At 39.1% G+C, this 20,931-nt stretch overlaps 1 protein-coding gene across 1 annotated transcript in view; it reads right to left on the bottom strand.

Moving 5' to 3' along the window:
- The window catches only part of CAPZA2 (capping actin protein of muscle Z-line subunit alpha 2), a 56,616-nt gene that overhangs the window by 31,557 nt on the left and 4,128 nt on the right, over nt 1–20,931 (bottom strand). The window lies entirely within an intron of this gene.

The raw sequence follows: 20,931 nt of genomic DNA, 5'->3' as shown, positions 1-20,931 counted from the left end.
TTCTTATAAGCAATTTTATTTCTTCTAAACTAAAGTGAAAAAAAAATCAATCACAAAATTTTCTACGTGTGAAGACAAGACGCATTTAGGTATAAATAAAATGAAGAAGAATGACATACATATTTGATTAAAAAGTCATAAATTAGTAAAACATGTAGGAAAAAAAGGAGAAAGGAAAAGTCTTAAGTTCAAAAGGTTTAACAGGAGACCTGACCAGATCTTAGGAAATCTTAGTTCGAAGACAAGTAGGAGATTAAACATCAACAAGTGTGCTAACAGGCATATTTTAAGAGAATAAAGCCTATTTTGATAAAGAGATTAATCACTAACGAAAATGTATCTGAGAGGGTAGATGATGTGCCCAACATAATAGTTTAGTGAAAGCACCTTAAGTATGTATAGGAGCCATCCAATCACACTACATGGTACCTCTGAATAAGTTGAGGTAGTGTCCCTGAAAGTGCAGTCCTTAGGCAAGCAGCCTCAGCAGCACCTTGTCAAAAATGCAAATTCATTGGCCCCAGACCAACTGACTGAATCAGAATCTCTGGAGACAGGTCCTGGGAAACACCATTTAAACAACATTTCCAGGTGATTTTTATGCACATTCAAGTATTCACTGTATGAAGGGACCATTCTTGGCAAAAACAAAGCCTTGATTTATTTTTATATCTGCCACTTTGATAGCACTATCATTGCTTTGATGTAGAAACTAAAAATAATGGGAAGAAAAGGAAATGGCTGTGTATGTTTGTATACGTGTTATGTGTGCATGTATATGTATCTAAGTACAGATGCTGTTTTCAGAGAAGAGAAACATGGAAAAAACGTATAGATGGCTAGAATTAAGATGTTCCTAGTTAGAGGTCACATGTATGACAAGGTCTTCAAAAGGTTAGAAAACGTCTATTTAAGACAAAGGGAATGTTTGTAGTTTTGAACTTGAGAAGCAGCATTTTGTAATTAATAGAACTTTAGGTTCTGGAATCAGGCTGACAGTTACCTAATCTCCTCTGCTTTAGCTATCTCACCTAAAAAGTGCATATAAAATAGTAACTAGCTCATAGAATTTTTGGGAAGAGTAAATGATCTCAAGTACTTGGTAAGCACTAATTTAAATACCATTTTTTTGTTATCATCTTATCATCTTTTTGTTATCTATCTGGTATCTGACAGCAATAATAGATTCTGCTTCAAACTTCTTAGTGTTCCAAACTAATGTTGACTGATAGCTTCAGGGTGGGGCTGGTCACTGAAAGACGAGGCAAGATTAGAGGGCTGGGACTTTTGACCCACCTCCTACCCTGCACTCCAGGGAGGGGAGAAGGGCTGAAGGTTATGTTTATTACCAGTCGCCAATGGTTTAATCAATAATGCCTACATAATAAAGCCTCCATAAATACCCATAAAGAGGGTTTGGAGAGCTTCGGAAGAGCTGAACACATGGAGGCTCCTGGAGGGTAGTGTGCTTGGGGAGAGCATGGAGGCTCTGATCCCCTCCTTCCATACCTCACCCTATGCATCTCTTCATCTATATCCTTTACAATAAACTGGTAAATGTAAGTTAAGCATTTCCCTGAGTTCTGTGGGCCACTCTAGCAAATTACTGAACCCGAAAAGAGGGTTGTGAGAATCTGGATCTATAGCTGGTCAGTCAGAAGTTCCAAATGCCCAGACTTGCGACTGGTGTCCGAAGTGGGGGAAGGAGCAATCTTGGGGACTGAGCCCTCCACCTGTGGGATGTGACTATCTCCAGGTAGCTCCACATAGATGGTATTGGAGTTAAACTACATGACACCCAGCCAGTGTCCACTGTAGAACTGATTGCTTGATTTTTGGTGGGGGACTCCCACTTCTCCCCACCAAACACTGGGTCACAGAAGTGTTCTGTGTTGTTGTGCTGAGTGGGAGAATAGAAAAAAAACACAGGTGTTTTGTCCACACACAGACATGATACCAAAACCATGATCCATTAAAAAAAAAAAAAACTGGTAAGCTGGACTTAATCAAAATGTAAAACCTGCTCTGTGGAAGACTTCTGTTCTGTTAAGAGAATGAAAAGACAAGTTTACAAACTGGAGAAAATATTATCAAATTGCATATTCAACAAAGGATTTTTATTCAGAATATATAAAGTACCCTCAAGACTCCAACAGTAAGAAAACAGTAGGCAGAGGACTTGAATAGACACTTCGTTGCCAAAGAGGATATATAAGACAGATAAGTGCATAAAAAGATGCTTAATATCATTAGTCAGTAGAGAAATGAATATTGAAATCACAAAATACTACTACATACCTAACAGTATGGCTAAAATAAAAAGGACATAACACCCAGTGCTGGTGAGGATGCAGAACAGGAACTCTCATACATTTCTGTGGAAATGCAAATCATTCATTCAACCAGTATGGAAAACAGTTTGGCCATTTATAAAATTAAGCAAGCACACGCCATAGGACACAGCAATCCCACTCCTAGGTATCTACCCTTCAGAAATGCAAACTTATGTTCATATAAAAACTTATTCATAATTGTTCAAAACTGGAAATAATCTACCACCCAAATGTCCATAAATGGGTGAACAAATAAACCGTGGTATATCTACACAATGAAATATCACTCAGCAATAAAAATGAACCATTAATATATATGACAACTGGAATGAACCTCAAAAGCATTATGCTGAATGAAATAAGCCAATCTCAAAACGTTACATAGTAACTCTACAGTATTCCCTATGTATGACATTCTCAAATAAACATATTAGAGCAATGAAGAAAAGATGGATGGTTGCTAGAAGCTGAGGGGTGGGGAAGGGGAAGAGTGTGACTACAAACAGAAATGAGAGGGGGAAAAAGAAACACAGTTCTGGGGTTGATGGAACTGTACTAGTATGTATCTAGATTTTGGTAGTGATTACATTGATCTATACATGTGCTAAAAGTCATCAAAAAAGAGTACTCACTATATGCTAATTGAAAAAATAAAAATTTTTATGTGTTTTCAAAATATATTGCTTCTAAAACATTTAAGAGTACTATTAAAAGGTAAAGTATAAATAACAATTTTAAAAAGGCAAGGATAGAGTAGGGTACAGGCCACTGTGCATGCCAAACATACACTGGAGTCTATTATGATTACGTAAATATCTTCATTTCCTTATCCCCTTTCTGCCCCTATCCCCTTCCTATTGAGATAAGGAGTTGTTAGGAAGTATTTAAACTGAAGTCTTTTGATCACTACCACAGGCAAGAAATTAAAAATGTCATAACAGAACACTTTTAGAATTTTGAGGTAATTATTTTTAACACTCCTAATGACTTATACAAACACTACCTATAAAACTGGCTAAATTAAATTCCTGATAGCAAGCAGTATACATATAGCACATTTAGTAATGCATTTAACTAGTTGAGCTTTAAAAATTTTAGTTGTTTCCAAAAAAGGCGATATACCATTTAGAATTTTCGTCAGCTCTATTTTGAGTTTTCACCAAGAAAGCAAAAATGATCTGTACTGCATTTTTATCCTATGAACTTATTTGCCCTTGCTGTTTCACTAAATGTACACAGTAATCAAAAGGTATTACTGGACTTCCACAACATCCGAAGTGAATGGTGGGTCAAAGTACCACTAAGGGTTGGGAGGTCAAGGGAGCAGACTGGCTGAGAACCCCAAACACAATGTGGATTAAACCAGCCGTGCCTGAAATACTTTAATCTGGTTCTTTCTGAATTTCAAAAGGTAAGAATCTGACCTTTGGATTTCTCAGGCCCTAGACAAAAGAAAGGATGTCTCTCACAGTAAAAGTTTGACTGTCTTCCTAAGAAGATATTGTTCAATCATCCAGGTATTTTTTATCCACTGCTACAGACTCAACATTCCTCCTCGCTGACTTTAATTTTAAAAATTATTTATTCTAGCTCATTTCTAAATGCAAAAAAGAAAAAAAAAATACCAGTTAACAAGAATAGGTCCCAAGAGTAGAATTTCTGAAAATAATTACAAATGTATTTCCTTAAAGTTTATCTAACAAACATGGAGGGTAAGTAAATACATTCTATTTACCCTTGGGAATTATAGCTTTTTTAAAAGAATCTAGTGAATTATTAGATACATTTCTAGGCCCACTGCTAAATCTTTTTTTTCCTTATCACCATCTTCCTCCACATGTTATTCTTCAAAGTCAGTTCTGGAAAAACTAGAGTCAAAATTACGAAAGAGTTATTACTTTTATTTTATTTCTAATCTAATTCTGGATTTTCGGGGCATGGTTTTGTTGGGGACCAGTGGTTACAGGTGGGAGATTAACTCTATCCCTCCATGATAAAGTCCCTGGCAGCTGACAGGCATACCTCACAACAATCACATCAAGAAGTACAGAGTAGTTTTGAAAAGTTAAGCTATAGAGATTCAAGTATAACCTGAGTTAAATATTGAAATTATATTTTTTCTCTTGATTCCAAATATTATGTGGTATAAAATATACACAAAGGTAACAAATATAACATAAAAAATATGCTCCATTCTATTGCGCTTCTTGTAGAAGAGCACACATCACTAGTCACTATAAAGCTACCTATACAGAAGATAAAATTGGGGTGTTCAAAAAATATCCAAAATACATGTGAGCCCTGAGAAAAAAATAATTTCTGCCCATCAACTGTCTGAGACAATACAAAAGTATTACTGTCAAACATTATTTTTTCATATCTTGTTTTTCTTATGGGCTTATTTTGTAAAATAATAATAATAATAATAATAATTCTTCAAGCAACCCATTACGTAATGGTAGTAATGAATGGTAACCCACAGAATAAAACAAGAATCTGTAAGTCCATACTGGCATAAAGAAATAAACTAACAAATGGGGGAAAATGAAAAGCGCTTCATCATAGAATTCCAATTAATAAATGTAAAAGGAGGGACTGAATTAGAAAACCACCTTGGGTGACCACCACAGTAATTCTTGCAAGCAAAAAATCATCAAGGGAGGCTAAAGTTGGTGGGCAGAATAATAAAACAACAGGATATTTACATGGTATGTAAGTATCTTTCCAGGTGACAATTACTAAAGAATAGTAATTTTACATTGAGGAAACTTGCCATACACCACCTTTACCAAATGATCAAAGTTATCAACAGTAATAAAGAAAAACTGAAAAACTGACATCATGTGCCCCCTGAGAGTATATACCGAGAACATATCACTTCTGTGACACTCCTGCCAAAAATTCATAGGCTGAATCTAATTATCAGGAAACAAACAAACTAAACTTGAGGGACAGCCTACAAAATAATCAGTCTGTACTCTTCAAAAGAGTTAGGGTCATGAAAAATAAAAAATGCTGAGAAACTGTTCCAAATTAAGCAAGACCAGAGACATTACAACAAAATTCAATGTGATTCTGGTTTAGATCCTGGACCCGGGGGGTGGAGGGAAAGGTGCATTAGTGATGTAATTTGTTTTTTTGTTTTTTTTTGAGACGGAGTCTCACTCTGCTGCCCAGGCTGGAGTGCAGTGGTGCGATCTCGGCTCACTGCAAGCTCCACCTCCCGGGTTCATGCCATTCTCCTGCCTCAGCCTCCCAAGTAGCTGGGACTACAGGCGCCCACCACCACGCCCGGCTGATTTTTTGTATTTTTAGTAGAGACGGGGTTTCACTGTGTTAGCCAGAATGGTCTTGAACTCCTGACCTTGTGATCCACCCACCGCAGCCTCCCAAAGTGCTGGGATTACAGGTGTGAGGCACCGTGCCCGGCCTGATAATTGTACCGTAGTTTTGTAAAAGAATGCCCTGAACACAGTCAAGTATTTAAAGACTGGGGAAAAAAATTCCTTCTCTATTCTGAGGTTGCGTGGTTTCTCCTGTATTTTTTCTAACTTTAAAGTTTTGCTCTTTGTACTTAGTTCTTCAATCTGGCCAGGATTGATTTTTGTGCCTGATGTGCGATAGGGCTCTATTTCTTTTTTATTATACTGTTATATGGATAAAAAGAAGTTAGCAGTCATCATACAAGTAGTAATTGTTAAGAATGTGACTTCCTCAAGAAAGTCCTAAATATTCAATAATATTAGCAGGCAGCAAGAAGTGATGTTATTCTAGAATTTAATAGAGGCTTTGGTTAACACTACAAAAATATCAATGTAAGTAATGTGAAAGCAAATTAATATTCTAAACCTCCTCATCAACTGACTTTAAAGACTTTCCATGGTCACTGTGGTGGATCACGCCTGTAATCCCAGCACTTTGGGAGGTCAAAGTGGTGGGCAGATCGCCTGAACTCAGGGGTTGGAGACCAGCCTGGCCAACAGGGAGAAACCCTGTCTCTACTAAAAATACAAAAATTAGCCAGGTGTGGTACTGGGCACCTGTAATCCCAGCTACTCGGGAGGCTGAGGCAGGAGAATGGCGTGAACCCGGGAGGTGGAGCTTGCAGTGAGCTGAGATTGCGCCACTGCACTCCAGCCTGGGTGACAGAGCGAGACTCCGTCTCAAAAAAAAAAAAAAAAAAAAAAAAAAAAAAAAGGCAGGTTACAGTGGCTTACGCCTATAATCCCAGCACTTTGGGAGGCCGAGGCGGGTGGATCACCTGAGGTCAGGAGTTCAAGACCAGCCTGGCCAACACAGTGAAACCCCATCTCTACTAAAATATAAAAATTAGCCGGGCACGGTGGCAGGTGCCTGTAATCCCAGCTACTCGGGAGGCTGAGGCAGGAGAATTGCTTGAATCCGGGAGGCAGAGGTTGCAGTGAGCTGAGATCACACTATTACACTCCAGCCTGGACAACACAGTGAGACTCCCTCTCAAAAAAAAAAAAAATTGTAGTAGGCATTGCTGCAGTTCACAATGAGCCATCATCCCCTTAAAATCTAGTTAAATAATTCTGGATTAAATAGAGGATTCTAATTACTTGAGTTCTGATTAATTAAAATGTAAGTTTACAATTATTTGAACCAATTCATGATTTTTGACACTCAAAAATAAACTGTTCTAGTTTAGACTTTATAATAAAGCAAGACAAATGAGATACGTCATCTATGGTTAAACATATTTACCTTCATTTACTTTAAAAAAAATTGGCCAACTTTCCAGGCCCTCTGCTTTCAAAATCCTCAAAGTGTAGCACTGACTTAGTCTGGGAAGAAAAAAAAAATCAGAGCGGGAGAAACCGCCTATATACCCCCATATCTGAGTGCTTAGAATGGTGCCTGGCAAATAGCAGACCCTCAAATATTAGCTGAATAAATAAACATTTAATCTCCCTTCAAGGCAAAATCTGTTTCCTCTGTCCCATACTCTGTACTCCGTAGCTACTGATTACAGGTTGAATAAATCTATAAGCACGAATAAATTCCTATTTACTCAAAATGGTCAGGGAATGTAGTATTTCAATGAAATGAACATTTTGAGAGTTATCACTAATGCAATTCTGTAGATCGGGGTCCCCAACCCCCAGGCCACAGACAGGTACCAGTCTGGGGCCTGTTAGGAACCAGGTCACACAGCAGGAGGTGAGGAGCGGGCAAGCAAGCATTACCACCTGCACTCTGCCTCCTGTCAGATAAGCAGCAGCATGAGATTCTCATAGGAACGCACACTCTATTGTGAACTGTGTATGCGAGGGATCTAGTTTGTGCGCTCCTTATGAGAATCTAATTAATGCCTGATGATCTGAGGTGGAAAAGTTTCATTCTGAAACATTCCCCCATCCATCCCCACCCCGCTAGCCCCTGTAGAAAAATTGTCTTCCATGAAACGGGTTCCTGGTGCCAAAAAGGCTGGGGACTGCTGCTGTAGATAGTTAATTTTCAAATAATTTACATTCAAAAATCACAAAAACTTATCCTAATAAAAAGAAACAGTTTGGTGTAATGGTTTACAGTATGATCTCTGGAGCCAGACTGACCCAGGCTGGATTTCTAACCTCTACTAGTCATTAGCTATGTGACCTTGGGTAAATAGATAATATTAGCTATTATTATTAGCAGCAATAGCAGTAGATAAGAAGTACGCCTGCATTAGCATAGTCCCAGTATTCTTTTCTTTTTTTCTTTTTTTTTGAGACACAGTCTCGCTCTGTCGCCAGGCTGGAGTGCAGTGGCACGATCTCTGCTTACTGCAACCTCTGCCTCCTGGGTTCAAGTGATTCTCCTGCCTCAGCCTCCTGAGTAGCTAAGATTACAGGCACGTGCCACCACGCCCGGCTAATTTTTGTATTTTTAGCAGAGATGGGGTTTCACCATGTTGGTCAGGCTGGTCTCAAACTCCCGACCTCGTGATCCACCAGCCTCGACCTCCCAAAGTGCTGGGATTACAGGTGTGAGCCACCGCACCTGGCCAATATTCTTAAATATAGACCTGGAATACAGACATTTTCAAGTGATTATATGTTAGTTTCTTTGTGCCCTACAGTGTTCAAGAGTGGCTTATGCCCATGTATTACTGTGTTGTCTGCAGTGCGTTCACTTCCCATACATCAATATCCTTTCTTCTTACTTGGGATGTCATCCTTCCCCCTCCACTTGACCCTGCTCACTTCAAACACCAGTAATAGCAACACAGGAGAGAAAGATGGTGGCAATGTGCAGTTAAGATGTGGGGCTTTACATAAGTAAAGGCAAATGATCTGTAGCCAAGATTTTGTTTTTATTTTAACTTCTGTAAACCTCGGTTTTCAAAGGTAAAAACTAAGGGAGATGACATGCATCATTATTTCTCAACTCTTTTTTTTTTTTTTTTTTGAGATGGAGTCTCGCTCTGTCGCCCAGGCTGGGGTGCAGTGGTGCGATCTCGGCTCACTGCAAGCTCCGCCTCCCGGGTTCACGCCATTCTCCTGCCTCAGCCTCCCAAGTAGCTGGGACCACAGGAGCCCGCCACCACGCCCGGCTAATTTTTTGTATTTTTAGTAGAGACGGGGTTTCACCGAGTTAGACCAGCATGGTCTCGATCTCCTGACCTTGTGATCCACCCACCTCGGCCTCCCAAAGTGCTGGGATTACAGGCGTGAGCCACGGCGCCCGGCCTATTTCTTAACTCTTATACCTCAGGCCCTAATAAAATATTATCTATGATTATTCTGATATAGCTGATATTACCCTTAATTTATGAAAGAGAAAACAGAGATCCAGAATTAAGATCTGAATGAAGTCTCTGGATGAAGTCCTCGGCTTTTTACATACTGCCTCCCAATACAGCGTAAGTCTTCTATGACGATTCTTTTGTGAGGAACAAAATAAATCTCTAGGTAATCCATTTCCATTGCTTCCATCATCACCACACAGTAACTCTCAAATCTACACACCTATTATAACCTCATTCAAGATAAAGATCCTATCCTTTTTCTAACTATAATTTATCTATTAGAGATCTCCATCAAAATGTCTCAAAGATACCTTGAACTTCTCATTCAAATATATTGCCTTCTGTTCTGACAAAATTATTGCCACTACTTAGAAATCATTCCACACTTCTCTCTACAGTCAGTCACATGATCAGTGAGTATCTGTCTCTTGCTCAAGTCCATTCCCTTTTTATTTGATTCCATTCCATTTTATTCAGACCCAGGCACTTTGTTCCTGGATTGTTATAAAGCTGTCCTGCCTCTGGCCTCATCTTTCTCCAAAATTTATTTTCCACCTTGCCACCAGACTGGTATTTTTCAATGCAAATTCTGATTTTTCTTCCCTGTCAAGATCACTCGATGGTTCTCCAATGCCAACAAGATTAAGTTCAAAGTCTTTAGCATGATATATAAGGCTCTTCTAAGGCTGTAAAATATTAACTGTTAACAGCAAAAGCTCTTAAATAACATTAAGCAGAGATTCAGACTACAGCTCCACTGCTTACTACCTGCATGACCTTAAGCAAACTAAATTCAGTTTCCTCACTAGCAGTAAATGAGATAATACACTTAGAAAAGTGCTTGGCACAGAGTAAGCAGTCAAATAATAGCTATTACTACCTTTGCAATCTTTCTGCCACTTTCTAGCTCCTACAACCTATCCATTCTTTCTCATCCCACATATACACAGAACTGGAGCCTTATCACTCCATTAGGTCTCTCAAACAAGAACTCTTGTCTTTCCTTTTGCCATATCACTTCATATACATGATTTGGCCATCTTTTATCTACTGTGGTGAAACCGCACACAGCAGCAGAATATCTTAAACTTTGCAAAGTATCAGAAGAAAAGGTCATACAGAAAGGAAAACTCTAACATCAAATTATACTATTAAAAACTTCTTGATATATTATTTAGTACAGCAATCATTAGCAAATACCTTTGATAACTGGCTAGCACTCTTGAGACTTGTGGTTTAAAGCCTAAAATTAAGGCTCAATATTACGTGTGCCTTGACACTTAGGGAAAACGGAGAGCCCTGAATGGCCTAACTGCAAGTTCTCCTCACTCTGCTCCCACAGATAAGGTCCCCTAGCCAAACGATCTTTTATCACAGGGAACAGACACAGTTCCTTCTTATCCCTGAGTAGCAAGCTTTGGGTCCCTGCTAGCCCTTGGAATTATCAAACAATGAATGGATCACGTCCTGAGAACCAGGGATCACTCCACCTTCTTGATACTTTAAGACTAAAGTCTGCCTCCTACAGCCCCTGACTGTTCACTCTGTTCCCAAGCACAACTCCCACGTGGGCCTGCGTGGTGTGCTGTCTCCTCTCTCCTGGGCTGCTGAGTATTTGTGATTAATAAACTGCTGTCAATCTCATCTGTCCAGTGTCAGGTTTTGTATGTTCTGTCAACCCCCCAGTTCCAGGGCAAGAACCCCTCTCTCACCAATGGAATGAAGAGGAGGCAATTAAAACAAGATCTCACTTACCTTACCGGTGAAGCCTGAATTTAAGATATGTAACTGGGGACATATCAAGGCACACAGGAAGCAAGGAATTCAGATACTTAAAAATATGTTTTAAGCAAGCAAATAAGGTGACATATAGCCTAAACATTAAAAAAGAACACGAGATTCTCCACAGATCATATTATTTTTATTTCAGACATAAATTTACAAGTGTGGTTATCTAGTTTCCTAACAGCCAATGGATGTGAAGGGAGGAGACAAGTGGTTGACATACAACAACATTTTAACAAAGGAAAATCTCAGCCAACCTGACAAAGGCTGCAGAAAATGAAGTTCCTTCACAGGAATGAAAACATTACAAACTGAGCCCTGAAATTCAGGAGCCAGTCAAACCTCTTGAGTGCTCTAAACTTTTTTTTTTTTTTGAGACGGAGTCTCGCTCTGTCACCCAGGCTGGAGTGCAGTGGCGCGAACTCTGCTCACTGCAAGCTCCGCCTCCTGGGTTCACGTCATTCTCCTGTCTCAGCCTCCTGAGTAGCTGGGACTACAGTGCCTCCCACCATGCCCGGCTAATTTTTCTATTTTTAGTAGAGACGGGGTTTCACTGTGTTAGCCAGTGTGATCTCCTGACCTCGTGATCCGCCCACCTCAGCCTCCCAAAGTGCTGGGATTACAGGCATGAGCCACCACGCCCGGCCTCTAAACTTCTATGTAACTGAATTTTTATTGAAGAATGCAAGTTTACATCAATAAACACCTCAGATGAAAACAATGATCAGAACTTTGAGTTACGGGATAACTTAAACATTTTAAAACATCCAATTTGGCCAGGTGCCATGGCTTACACCTGTAAAATCCCAACACTTTGGGAGGCTGGGATGGGAGGATCACCTGAGGCCAGCCTGGTCAACATGGTGAGATCCTGTATCTACAAAAAATTAAAAAAAAAAAAAAATTAGCCAGGCATGATGATGAGCACCTGTGGTCCCAGCAACTTGGGAGGCTGAGATGGGAGGATCCCTTGAACCTGGGAGGTCAAGGATACAGTGTGCCATGACTGTGCCACTACACTCCAGCCTGGCTGACAGAGCAAGACCCTGTCTCAAAAACAAAAAATAAAAAAAAAAAACCCTTCAATTTATTGCAAATCTACTGAGACTTTGGAAGTGATCAAGTAACTGGGAAAGATTTTATGGATATTGCTAGTGGAGTGAAAGAAAATGAATCAGAAGCTCTTTTATCAATTTTAGGCAATCTTCTTTCACTCGTTTCTATTCCTCAACCTGTAGAGAACTCCTTGTTAGTACACAAATTGGGAAGATAAAATTAATTTATTAAATAGTGAGAAATGGTCTTTGATGGAGCAAATTAGAAGACCTAAAATGGCCACCCTAAAAAATGAACACTTTGCCATTTGGTAGTTTGTGATTCCATTCAACCTTCTTCGGAATCCCTACAAGACTCTGAAGAAAACGAACAGAATTCAGTCGTAAACCGTTCAGGCAAGGAAAGAAAAAAAAAAGGATGTTCATTTTTCAAAACCAGATAATGTTGATTCCACTTTTTTTGTGGGGGGAGGGATGGGGTCTCGCTCTGTTGCCCAGACTTGGAGTATACTGGCACCATCCCCGCTCACTGCAATTTCCACCTCCTGGGCTCGAGTGATTCTCCTACCTCAGCCTCCCAAGTAGCTGGGATTAAAGGTGAGCACCACCATACCTGGCTAATTTTTGTATTTTTAGCAGAGACGGGGTTTCTCCATGTTGGCCAGGATGATCTCGAACTGCTGACCTCAAGTGATCCACCCACCTTGGCCTCCCAAAGTGCTGGGATTACAGGCATGAGTCACCGTGCCCAGCCTAATTCCAGTATTCTTAGAGAGAATTCCCCAGTCCCTTCCCTTAGGAGAGAAGGGAAAGAATGCTATTTTCTCCATCAAGTAAAAGCACAGTTCACTTTGATAAACCCCACAGGAAACCGTCTTCTGCTTTCCATCGTGCACTACTTTCTTTTTGTCAAGTGTCAGGAGATGTCGCTTAGGATCAGAAGTGTCTCTGACTAAAGTGAAAAACACCTTGTGATGATGCTTGGATATTGCTTGCTATACATTGCACTTGACGTGCTGCTGGCAAAGACAGAGACACTGATGCCCTCAGATTGTATACAACATGCCTACATCTTGAATCTAAAAAGAAAAATCAGCTTCTCCACATTCTTTCTAGTATGATCAAGAGGCCAGATAAAGAGCCAAGGCAAGTGATACTAACTGGTGTTATGGCATTCACACATCATGTCGGACCAACACACGCAGAAGCCGAACATTTACCACAGTGACGGGAAGAGGTGAGTCACAAAGACCCAGAAAGGACACTACTTGTAGCTAAATCCTGTGGAGTAGTGGTGCCTTACTTTCCTCAAGAAGTTCCTAACTCCCTGGTCCTCCTTAAATGGAAGGTAAGGCATATTTGATATGAAAAGCTGTGATCAAAAGCTTTGGTATCATTATGGGATACCCTGATGAACCAGGCAAGTATCAGCAGGCTTTTGAATTGCTGCCTTTGGCCTTGAGTGATACCTCAGAAAAAGTAATGAGTGCAAAACATCTAGTACTTTTAACGGCCTATGATACTTGGAATATGGAATTTGGAAATGTACTATCTTACACCTACACTGCTGAATAAGACTGGAAAACTTATCAGGGAAAGAGAACAAAGGGAAGGAGGGCTGGATGAACATAAGCTTCACATGTATCTTTCTGCCTTGCAATCCTTGACAGTGCCACTCTTTGCATTAATGGTACAGAATGTACTTTTCTCAAGCAAAGACAAGCTCCATGGTGAAGTACCACAGGTGGAAGTGACTGGGTTCCCTCAGCCTATGTCACCTCTTCAAGATGTGTTTATTACTGGAAGTCAGAAGCAATTGGTAGTGCTACTTCAGTTTTATAATTACCATCTAGAACAGCAGGGTACAACGTGAGAGTTTACTGTGGGTTGTCAATCATTACCACAATTTACAGAAATAGATGGCAAAATTAATGTTACTTCACCTGCCTATGTCCATGAATTCTCCAGATTGTTCTAGTGCCTTTGCTGAACATTTGGCAACATGTTTTCAAACACTAAGGTAAAACTTGAGTTCTAGGTGATTTTAAAACTGTCTGAAGAAAACAATTCTTTAACAGGAAATAGAGTCCTCACCAAAGCAGCTATAAAAATGGTAAACTAACAAAAATTAAAAAAAATTTTTTTTAAACCTTAAGCAAGGTTTAAAGATGAAAGTATAAAAAGCAGACAATGTATGTGCATGGGAGCACACAGACATACATGTACACACATACACACCACCAAAAAAAAAAAAAAAAAAACCAACAAAAAAAACAAAACCCCAAAACAGCCATCTAGAGCCATTAAATTTAGAGGCAAAGGACCCTGCACTCTCCAGCAGTCCAAGGGTGCACTACTATGGGAAATAGCTATACTAAAAATGACTCACCGTTTAGCTTAAATTCAAATTTACTGAGGCATCAGTATTTTATCTGAGAATCCTACCTACAGTCCCTATAATTTCCACATGGTATGGGCCGCCATGATCAAGGAAGGAGATATTAGGGTAGGAATTTTTCAGATATGAATGGCGGTCAGACTCACCTGGAAAGCTTGGAAAAAATACAGATTCCCACCCTCTATTCCAGACCCAGTGAATCTATCTCCAGAGAATAGGGACCTAGAAATCTATGTTTTAGAAAATCTCGCCAGGTGATTCTGAAGGGTGACCAGATACTGCACCCATGCCCTATAAGCGACTTTAGATGTAAAATTTGAAGTGTCTAGTCTTCTTGAGAAATGACTTATAGGTTTTACTTGATTCTCAAGAAAATGTAACACCAAAAAGGGTCACTGCTTTAGACACTGGTAGTAAAATTAAAGGAGCCACTATGCACTTTTCCACTTCAACTAAAAGAATTATTTGAAGTTGTTTTCCACAGCTCTCTAAAAAACGGCTATGTCTTTTGAGAATTAGAGGTAAAACCGGAGAAAAAAACCACTTTTTTGAACTTTATGATATTTAAATAGTTTATGACCAAGTGATCACTATCACATGTCTGTGTGTCAGGTGAATTTATCTTAATATGGGTAAACTCAAGAGTGGTAATTTAATAAGTTTTCCTCTAAATTTTTTTCCTTTATAATTATCATTTTGATTGGTAATTAAAAACAGGGCCCACAGCACTTAACCTAAAACTGGGTCATCTAAAGAACTCAACATTGATTCTTCTTTAAATATGTTTTGACCATTTATTTAAAATATGAAGAAACCCATGAATCCAAAGTAGGCATTATCATCAACTAAAAGAAAGTAAGTTATGGAAACTATTCTTTATCTTACTTTTTCAATTTCCTTTTCCCTTCTGAATCATTTCCCTTATACACCCTAGAATGTTCTCTTACAAAAAAAAGTATTCTTAAAGTGAAATAGCAGGAAAAAACAAAGTAGTAATACTTTGTAATACAAAGTAAAAGTAATACTTTTCTCTTTTGTTTCACTACCAATTTTTTTCAAGAATAATTTGTACTTACTGTCTCCACTCCTCATCCTTTAGTCAACATTTATTGAGCCCCTAATACAGTGATACAGTGAGACTCAATCCTAGTTGTACATTCAGATCACCTGGGAAGCTTTAAAACAACAACAACAAAAAAACAAACAAACAAGGAATTAGACACTCCAGGCCTCACCCACAAGAGGAGCCTGTGCGTTCATTTTGTTTATAAACTCTCCAGTTGATTCTAATGTGCAGCCAGAGTTGAAAATCACTGATTTAATACATGCCAGGAGCTCTACTGGAATTACAAAGATGATGAAGACATAGGGCCTGGCCCTGAAGAACACAGGAAATAAGGACAACAGGTAAATCTATTAAAATTGCTAAATGTTATAACAAAGAAAAGTATAAATTGCTTAGGGAGCAGAGATAGGTCAGGATACAAAAGAAGAGAAGAAAGTCCTTGAGTCTGATTATCCAAAGATGAGTAGTTTACAATGCAAACAAGACTGAAAGGCTGTTTCAGGAAAAGGGAAAATACATACATACTTTTTATTATAGACTCCAGTTATCTGGCTCATGTCTCTCCACTCCTTGCTCCAAACACTAGTAAAATTATTCTCTTGAAGGCCACTAATCCCTAGTCCACCACTTAAATAGCTGTAACTGCACCAGTTTCCTGTCTGCACAATGAAGATAATAACAAGGTTATTCTGACAATTAATAGAGAGAATACATGTTAAAATGCCTGGCATAGAGTAGGTATAATTTGTTTCTCATTCCTTTCTCTTAAATCCAAAGGCTTTTTTCAGTCTCATATTCCTTAATCTCTGCAACACTGAGCACTGCTCCTTCTTGAAATTCTCGTCACATTCTGTGACCTCAGCACCTACTCTGTGCTAGCTATCAATAGGTAACACTTCGACCTCAAGTGTTTCTCCTCACCTTTAGGTCTCTCTCCACTTCTTATTCCTCAAATCAAAGTATAAAGTATACTCTTCCTGCCCTCTCCTCTTTCCCATGTCTAAGCTTTTTGTCCTAAAGGGCTTATCCCATCTCGCTTTAACCCACAAAAAGAGGATTCTCAAATCTCTATATAATCTCTGGAGCTGACCTCTTTTCCAAGCTGTTTCTCTATCTCCGTATCTGCTAGGCATTTTCACAAAGACAATGACTAGCATCTCAAACTCAGTACAACCAAAACTAAATTCACCATTATTCCCCCCCAGCTGTGTATCCTCTTTCCTGGGTTCTCCAGTTGTTACTAGTGGTGCCAACTCCCAGTCATCCAGACTTTAATGTTCACAGTTTTCTCTGACTCATGCCTTTCCCCTATATTTATTTATCAAGTCTTCTTGATTCCAACTCTAAAATCTATTGGCGATCTTTTTTTCCTCCATTTCTTGTGGGACAACCTTAAACCAGGTCCTAAAGTCCACTTAAGCCAGGTTCTCAACTGTTCTTACTAGCTCTAATCTATCTAGACCCATGGGTCTCAACAAGGGGTGAATCTGTCCACCAGGAGACATTCTGGATTGGTAAGCCTGGGTTATGGTAGTGGCATATCACGTGGGCCAAGGATGTTGCTAAACACCCTACAATGCACAGGACATCCACCCGCCCAACCATATCTGGCCCAAACTGTCAACAGTGCTGAGGTGGAAAAACCCTGACAGTGAGCTGTTAAACAGCACAATTCACCTTTGCATCTCTTATTTTAAAAGTACCAAAGATAGAGTAGACACTCAACTATTTAACTGAATTCTTTTTACACAAAACTCACTGCCTGCTTGTTCCCACTTTCCTGTTATTTTTCCCTATGTTGTGCTCTCTGGTATGAGCTTGACCCCAACTGATGTTTACCACGCCCCTAGGCAGAAGTAGCTTTTCTATCTTCTAAATTTTTAGACCCAATTTAGTATGTATATTACATATGTCCAATTCATCTTCGAATCTAGTTTTGCATTGTATCTACCTTCCAGGTGATCACTACACTTTAGTGAATTTAAAACTTAATCTATGCTGTCACTACTGCTATTCACAAATATTCCAATTCTCCTCTTCTGCCCTGACCTTTCTGAAATTAGGTTTATACATGTAACTTGCTTTAGCTAATTGAAATCTGAGCAGAAGTGACGTGAGCTCCTTCCAGCTACTCGGAAGGCTGAGGCAGGAGAATTCCTTGAACCCGGGAGGCAGAGGTTGCAGTGAGCCGAGACTGTGCCACTGCACTCAAGCCTAGGTGACAGAGTAAGACTCTGTCTCAAAAAACCAAAACAAAACAAAAAAAAACAAAGTGTGCAATGCATTCCATTTCCTTCCCACTACTGCAGTGACTGAGAAAAAAGTTTAGATGGAAGCTCTCTAATCAACTGGAAAGCTAAATTACTTCCCTGAGCAGGGCTCTCTGCTGACCCACGCTAGACATACATGGAATGAATGAGATGCAGTACAAAGCCTCCACATTCACACCCTTGTGCTGAGATTTTAGGAGGTTTTGTTACTGAACTATATCCTTGCCTATCCTGATTCACAATCAATATAAGATGCATCACTTTATCTACCACTAAAAAAGGAAAAATGCTACCAATGAAATATTACAAGCCATTGATTGTACAATGCAGCCTGATTTCAGAGATCTTAAAATATAAAAAAGTATCAGTACTGAAATCAGTGAAATATGGTATATTTGGTAAATGAATGAAGATGGAGGTAAATGGATTTCAAAAGTTATTTCCAGTAGAAACATTGTGAATTGGAATGTATAAGAAAAGTTCTCAGGCATTAGATGCATAGTGAAACATGTAAATATGTCATAAAAGCAAGAACGTAAAAACTATACTTAATCCTCAAAATAAAATTTATGAAATACTTTTTTGAAACAGCCATGGGTATTTTTATGGAACCTGTCACGAGAGTGGTTTTCAGAAGACAAAGACCTCATTTTCTCTGATATGCATGCATCTCTTATTTAACAAATTATTGATATAATAACTTTAACAAATTTTTGCTTCAGGTGACTGATTAGGCTTTTAGGTCATAGCTTGGAACCACAGGTCAAGTTCTGCCATCCTGCTTTTCAACCTTAAAAATTATTTTAGATTCTCCGCTCTAAGTGTTTTCATATCTGTATTCTCACACTAACATGCAATTATTCTATCTATTCAACTACTCATGCAAAAATGGCTCCCAAATGCACTGAAAATTTACTACAAATTTACTTTAATGTGCAAACTCTGAAAAACTCCACTAATGTTATAGCGGCTATCAAGTTCCTGTCTGCAACAGAAATTTTTACATTTTATTGGTGAAATAACATAATTTATCTATAGAATAGAATTAGGAACGAATATTGTCCACATTAACAGCTTTCTGCTTGAGTTTACCTTCTCATTAATAAGAATTTTTTTTTAAACTTTTTGAGATGGAGTCTTGCTCTACTGCCCAGGCTGGAATGCAGTGGTGCGATCACTGCTCACTGCAACCTCCACCTCCCAGGTCCAAGCGATTCTCCTGCCTCAGCCTCCCAAGTAGCTGGGACTACAGGTGCACGACACCACGCCCAGATAATTTTTTGTATTTTTAGTACAGATGGGGTTTCACCATGTTGGCCAGGCTGGTCTCGAACTCCTGACCTCAGGTGATCCACCTGCCTCAGCCTCCCGAAGTGCTGGGGTTACAGGTGTGAGCCACTGCGCCCAGCCAATAAGAACATTTCTAATTTTACATTAATATTATGAAATACAATGGCAGCTTATATTGTTTTTACATACACAAAATTTCTGAAGCCAGTCACTGAGGGAGAAGTATGTAAACTGCAGGTACAGCCATCCTGTTCATCACATGTAGAGTAACAATAGATGCTAAAGATGACATTATGTCTGCACTTAGGAATTTCAATGGAAAAGGGAAAAAACGGCAAGCAAATAACTATTATGGAAAATTGTATTTAATACTAATGATCTCTTGTAGAGTTCAGATGAGAGGCTAAACTAGCTGCGTAATCTAAGCTAAATCTTGAGGGATGACTGAGATTTTCATGTTTCAAAAAAGGGGACAGAACTGGGAGCAGTGCCAACACTCAAAGTAGATGAAAAGTCATCAGCAGAGAAAAATAACCACCATTTATTGTGTGCTTACTACATGCCAAGCCCATTTAGATTTATAACAACTTAATGAAGAAGGTACTTACTACCACATTCTAACATTTCAGAGCAAACTGAGGCTGAGAGATTAAACAATTTATCTGAGGTGCTAGAAATGGACGAGTGGCTGGGCGTGGTCACTCATGCCTATAATCCCAGCACTTTAGGAGGCCAAAGCTGGCAGATCACCTGAGCTCAGGAGTTCCAGACCAGCCTGGGCAACATGGCGAAACCCCATCTTCACTAAAAACACAAAAATTAGCCAGGCACGCAGGTGTGTGCCTGTAGTCCCAGCTACTCAGAAGGCTAAGACAGGAGAATTGCTTGGGCCTGGGAGACAGAGGTTGCAGTGAGCCGAGATCATGCCACTGCACTCCAGCCTGGGTGAGAGAGTGAGAATCTGTCTCAAAAAAAAAAGAGAGAGAAATAGACTAGTATGCAGCTCTCTGAAGTCTCTCTAAATTCACAGCACGATTAAGTGACAATATATATTGAAAATGTCAGAACTATTTAGGTTAAAATGGAATACAAGGCCATGAATACCATTTTAAGAGCTTGGCTTCCTTGTAAAGGCAATGGAGGATCCAGGCACTAAATTTTGAGAGTAGAGAAATGACATAATAAAGCATGGCTTAGATACGGGAAACATGAGGGATTAGTCTAGAAACTTTCTAGTAAAAGCCTAACAGTGGCAAATATAACAGAAGGGAAAGAACAGATATGAGACATTTTTCTTGACTTAACTGTTGGCACAGAACAAGTATAATCAAGTTGCATTCTGTTTGTACAGTGAAATTTTGTTACCAAACATTATTTAATAATCAGGTCAATGCAGAGATAATAAACCAAGTATTAATATAAATGAATTAACTTTTCAAGCAAGAAATAAATTATTTGTATAATACATATTTTGACGATGGAAGTGACAACTTTTACCAGTTGATTGTAAGGTACGGGGCCAAAAAAAGTTAGAATAAATCTGAAATTAAAAACCAGGATGACTGGAATAATGGGAATAAAGACATAAAGAGAAAAATTATCAAGAGAAGATAGATTATACCCCCGTTTGTGTGAGAGGAAAGACGATGGGCGTTTATAAATTTACTTCCAGGCAAGCTCCATTTGAACATACCTAATTAACCATCTCCAGTGAACACGACTAGCAGATAAAAATCTGACCAGTAATCAGGAAAGAAGTTAGTGCTACAGCTATGTACCTGGGAGACAACTGCAAAGATCTAAAAGTTGCAGCTATGGGATAGAGTATTGTAATCACTGAGGTAAAGGGTTACAGGAAGAAAAAAGATCCTTTCCCATCAGTAACTAAGTGCATTCCTTCTGGAACTTGAATCTCTCATCCAGAGAGAGGTTTCGGAATGGGTCTTTTCAATTCAGCCTTACACCATAATTTCATACAAT

This window comes from Symphalangus syndactylus, chromosome 6, assembly GCF_028878055.3.
Source record: "Symphalangus syndactylus isolate Jambi chromosome 6, NHGRI_mSymSyn1-v2.1_pri, whole genome shotgun sequence".
Classification (NCBI taxonomy): domain Eukaryota; kingdom Metazoa; phylum Chordata; class Mammalia; order Primates; family Hylobatidae; genus Symphalangus; species Symphalangus syndactylus.
This window is presented reverse-complemented; position numbering and strand designations above follow the sequence as displayed.